The 5,495-nt window shown below is 37.4% G+C and overlaps 1 long non-coding RNA gene across 3 annotated transcripts; it reads left to right on the plus strand.

The window, feature by feature from the left end:
• Positions 1-1,500: 1,500 nt before the first annotated feature.
• LOC122538032 lies at positions 1,501-5,120 on the plus strand. 3 transcript variants are annotated; one of them, XR_006308766.1, is made up of 2 exons: positions 1,501-2,113; positions 4,222-5,120. It is a non-coding gene; the product is annotated as an uncharacterized LOC122538032 (long non-coding RNA). The 3 variants fall into 3 exon arrangements; XR_006308767.1 differs by having other exon boundaries at positions 4,246-5,120; XR_006308768.1 differs by having other exon boundaries at positions 4,264-5,120.
• The last annotated feature ends 375 nt before the right edge of the window (positions 5,121-5,495 follow it).

Here is a 5,495-nt window from a genome sequence, read left to right on the forward strand (position 1 = left end):
AGATTCTAGCTTCGAGACCGTCTAGATCCGATTGAACTTCACTACGCAAACGTTTCGCAGCAGAAGCTTTTTCTTTTTTCTCTTTTTTTTTTTTTTTTTCAATTAGACGTTCTTAGTATCGGAGCCCAGCAGCGGCTGAAACGCGCTCGAACTATAATTTCCTGGCGCTATGACTTTGTTACTTTGAGACACGCGAATTTACTTTTTTCGAGAAGGCTGATTTTGTATAATTTTTGTTCTTTTTTTTAACGTTTAAATTAAGAGAGAGACTCAAATTTATTTTTACTGATTTCCAGAAGTTTTTTCTCTCTCTCTTTTTTTTTGTGTGTGTAATTCCCTGTCGTTCAGGGAGAAATCGACTGATTAGACTGTCTATCTTTTTTTTTTTCTTTTTTGTTCTTTCGATTGGTTTGAACTTTTTCTTGATCATGTGATATTGTCTTACCAAAGAGCATCGGGAAAATTGTGAAAACTTCTCGGACTTTCGATCGATATCCACCTCGAGTGATATTTCAATCAACGATGAAATGCAATTTTATCGCTTCGTGATCGATGTTTCATCGACGCGCTTGTACATTAACGATCTCGTGCAATTCTTCCCTTAAAGATAAAAAGAAAAGTAAACGATAGTTTCGAGGGTCCGGGGTATCGCGAGAGTTCGAGAAAGCGTCGCGACTTATTATTGTTCGATTTCGATTTGAGGGAGAAAAAAAGAGACGAAATTTTTGTACGATTTTCAAAAAAGGGGATGAAAAGCGAAAGAAAAACTACGAAAAGGAGTAAAGAAAAAAGTACGAAAGATTCTATCTTTGCGATCGAAGATGAAACGATGAGAAGGAGAACGATGTGTTGCTTAGGGAGTGTATGAGTGGAGAAAGAGAGGAAAGAGGAAACGAGCGAGGGGAAAGAATGAAACAAACGTCGAGCATAGGAGAAAGACTACTTAGATTTATTTTTATTATGTCTTCAAAAAGACTTTAAATATAATATTTATATTGTGCCATAATTAATATTAAACGAAAGGAAAGAACCTTAAGTATAAATTAATTGTTACGAAAGTTTTTAAATTTATTGGAAGGGAAAAATTGCAAAAAGAGAAAACATAGGAAGAAGAAGAAGAAAAAAAAAAGGAACGAGAAATGAAATAAGAGGACGAAGGGGGGGGGGGAGGGGAGAAAGAAAATGGGGGATGTCTCTACTTGTCTATCGATAATTAATTGTAACGATAGTTATTAAGAGACGAAATTAACACGTCATTTTTAAGTGAATACTGCATTTACAAGAGAAGCTAGGATTACAAAGGAATAACAAACAACGGTTCATCACAGCTCCGCTCATCAATGTAACATTAAACACGATCCGTGTAGCGCGTGCGCCCTTTTTGTCATTCCTGTCACGAGAAACACACACACGCACACACACATAGAGAAGACGCATATATACATAGAAAAGCAGAATAAGCTTAAAAAAAAAAAAAAAAAAAAAAAAAAAAAAAAAAAAAAAAAAAAAAATAAGAGAGAAGCGAGAAAGGAAGGAAAAACGTAGAGAAAAGCTGTACAATTCTCGCGTAAGAAGCGACGCGTGTCACGTTCGTTTCGCGAAACGCTTTTCAACCCTTTCGAGATATGCGACCGAGCGTCGTCGACACGTTTCTTGCCGATATTTTTCTGGGTTTTATTTATTTAGAAGTTCTTTCTTCATCAACCGTCCCGGACGTGAAAGCACGACGAAAGAAACACGATCGATGACGCGCGAGGTCCACGGGGGGTTATTGAGCGAAAAGGACGAAACGTACGCGATTCGTGCGAAAGGGAAATGGCGATATCCCGAAGGGGGATGTGACGTATCGAAGGAACGAGCAGAAGTTCCCTCGACGAGAGACGAAGGTGCATGCACGTCGTCTGCGTGAATGTCAGAAACGCGAGAAGGCGTAGAAAGGAAATTTCTGACAGAAAATCCCGTCTGCGTTGGCGGCGGTGGATAGAAACTCTCTGCTCGTTGTTGAGAGTTCTGCTCGTTTCTTTTTACTAACGCTGCAACTACCAGCGGACAGGGTGGGAAGTATTGCGCCAGAGAGAGAGAGAGAGAGAGAGAGAGAGAGAGAGAGAGAGAAGTGTATTGTATAATTAAAAAACGCAAGTTTTTATCTACGCATTTCTGGAAAGATCGCGTCGAAGAAATAAAAGTGTAAAGAGTGGCAAGAAGATAATGTAGCAAAGAACGTGAGCTTCCGTTTGCACTCGAAGAGAGTCACAAAACTTGAAGTGAAACGGAAAACGCAAAGAACGGAGAAAAGATTTCGGGATAACGCAATAAACGACGCAAATTATTTTATTTAGATACTTTGCTCAGAGAAATCGTTCGAAAAGTTGTGACGGACTCTCGTCTCGGAGAAACGAAAACGCAAAGAGTTGAAGAGAATTCTCTGTTGAATTTAACAAAAAAAAAATCGTTCGAGATATAAATTCTACAAAAATTTCGACGAAAATGTTGCGAATTTCGACACATTCTGGTAGTTTCAGCGTTAAAGGCGCCGTACGTCAGCGAATCGAAAACCGCATCGAATTCATTTCGACTCTACATATCGCCCTCGGTGAGCGTACTCTCACATAGAGACGCGGATAGATCCTCGTGTCACTTCGATATCATCGGTAAGCCGCATTTTACGTTTACTCCTCCGTGTTATTGTCGCGTGAATTCTGTCTGTTCGACGTCTTTTGCCTGTTCAACGTTATCAGTGATGTTTATTATCGGTATGACTACCGCGAAAAGCATTAAAGTGGGATAGATAAAAAAAAAAAAAAAGAAATCGATCGATTACCAGGGAATAGTTCAATCATTAGTTAGCTTGCGAAGAGAATAAAGAAGAAAAAGAGAGAGAGAGTGAGGGAGAGAAAGTGAGAGAGAAAGAAACAAGAAAACGATATGTATGATATAATATTTGACGAGGAGTCGATGGCACGTTATGTTAACTTTTTATGTACATAAATATATATATGCAGATATGTACGTATACATACATAACACGCATAAAAAGAAAATATTATATAGGCCTATTTTGTAAGGTTTCTCCTTGGTTTTATTTTTTATGTTATAATCTTTTTCTTCTTTCCGATTTGTTACAGCGATTTTATTTCTTTTGCCGAGAGTGATTGTTTAAACCGCGTTAAGGAGAACTTACTGGATACTTATTATTATTATTATTATTAATTATTATTGTCATTATCACAATTATTGCTATTATTATTATTATTATTATTATTATTATTATTATTATTATTATTATTATTATTATTATTATTATTATTATACTCATGATTATTGCTATTATTATTATTATTACTCTTGCAGTTATTGTAATAATAATTCTTAGCACTAGACTTATTATTTTTTTTATTATTCGATTACGATCGTTCAAGTTTCGTTTTCTCTTTCTTTCTTTCTTCCTTTCTTTTTTCTTTTTGTTTTTTTACGGTCGATCACGATGTGCGCGCTTTCAGATTTGTTGCGAATCGCCTGTACATCGTGACAACAACGCAATTGTTGTTTTCTCGCGCTTTTTACTTTCTTTCTTTTCCTTTCTTTTTTCTTTTTTTTTTCGTTTTTCTTTGCTTTTTTTCTTTGTCACGAATCACGAAGCGTCGATGGTTTCCATCCGTTTGTAAAGTTAATTTTAGTCCTGTAATTTACAAAATACGAAGCACAAATTATTAAGAGATAGACCGGGTCGTCGAGCGCAAAAGGATCCACGTGTTGCGAGCGTCTACATAGAGAAAGAGAAAGTTCGTATCTTCTCTTTCATTTTGGGAAGGAATCACTATCGCGGTCGGGATTATCGCGCCAGACTATCGTCTCAAAGCGAACATTCGACTCACCGTTCACGATTGGCCACACTTATCGTTGGACTGCGAATTTTTACACCAAATTCACGCCCTCGCCAAAAACGATTCTGAAACGGTCGGAAAACTTTCGAGGAATTTCGTTTTACCACATCACATTGCTGGACATTTCACGCGTGTGTATCTCTCACGCATAAAAATCCGCAGTCCGATAATCGTATATTCTCATCGTGATGAATGCCACATTATTCGCCTTATGCTCGTTTTTTAATCTGTCATTTCAACTTCCGTCGTCTTTCACTGAGAGCTCATGGTTCCAGAGAAAAAGAAAAATTAACCAAAAAAAAAGAAAAAGAAAAAAAATGAAATATAAGAAATGTAGAGAGAGAGAGAGAGAAAGCGCGAGAGAGTGAGAGTGAGAGAGTGAGAGAGAGTGAAAGGAAGCAGTAACAGGGCGATAGAGATCATTACGGAAGGCAAAGTAAAATAAAATAAAATAAAATAAAAAATAAAATAAGGGACAAAAAAAAAAATGATTCGCGACGTTGTGGAATCTTTCGTGGACAATCACGGCCCGACTATAATTGTAATTGTAAAACAAAGTGCAACACGCTGCCTTGCTGAACAGTACAAGTACAAAACGAATACAAATACATAAAACATGTCTTCGATTTAATGGATGGAAATACGATTCCGGTAGTTAAGATATCAAAAAAAAAAAAAAAAGAGTACGAGAGAAAAAAAAGGAGAAGAAAAAAAATGATTTAAATAAGTAAATAAATAAATAGGGGGAGAAGAAAGAGAGGATGACGAAGGGGAATGAACAAAGCGTTTTAATCGTAGGGAAATGGGAAAGAGAAAAAACGAGCCTCCGTTGTATGTAAGCAACGCCGCTGTTCGTCGAAGCGTGTTATAGGACGAGAGAAATGCGACACGGCGTGCGTTCGTTCAGAAATACCTCAGTTGCCGTGGCCTCAGACACACACACACACAAACACACATACACATACATATATACACACACACAAAAAGAAAAGAAAAGAAAAACGAAAAAGAAAAACGCGCGTAACCGTTCGTTTCGATCACGCGTCTTATCTATATTATGTCCGTCGTTGTATCGATCGCTAAGAGAGGCTTCCTTGTAAATTTTTTGTACGTACAATTTTCAACGCCGAACGAAACGAACCTGGAACAGGAACAGGAACAGGAACAATTCGCTCTGTGTAATCCATTCGCGTGTCTTTCCTTTCCTTTCGTTTCTCGTTCCGCTTTTTGTGAACAAAGAAAAAGAGAGAGAGAGAGAGAGAGAGAGAGAGAGAGAGAGAGAGAAAGAAAGAAAGAAAGAAAGAAACAAAACCGAACGAGGAAGGACGAAAAGTAGAAAAGAGAGACGTTGTTCGCCAATGATAGTAGATCGGTGCGTTTGTATTAAACGAACGAACGTCAGTCCGTTTTATATTTCGACGAAATATTCGCTGTCGTTTAGTGTAAGTAGCAGTTGAATGTTCGCGTAGTCATCGTTCGCTCTTTCACTTACACTTTCACTCAAAAGTCTTAGGCAATCGTTCGCAATTTTTAACAACACTTTGATATTTCACGTAGACTACGAATTTCCGATTGTACAGATTTCTTGGTAAGATTGTTAATATACATCAG

The sequence above is a fragment of the Frieseomelitta varia genome, unplaced genomic scaffold (assembly GCF_011392965.1).
Source record: "Frieseomelitta varia isolate USP_RPSP 00005682 unplaced genomic scaffold, Fvar_1.2 scaffold_952, whole genome shotgun sequence".
Lineage (NCBI taxonomy): Eukaryota > Metazoa > Arthropoda > Insecta > Hymenoptera > Apidae > Frieseomelitta > Frieseomelitta varia.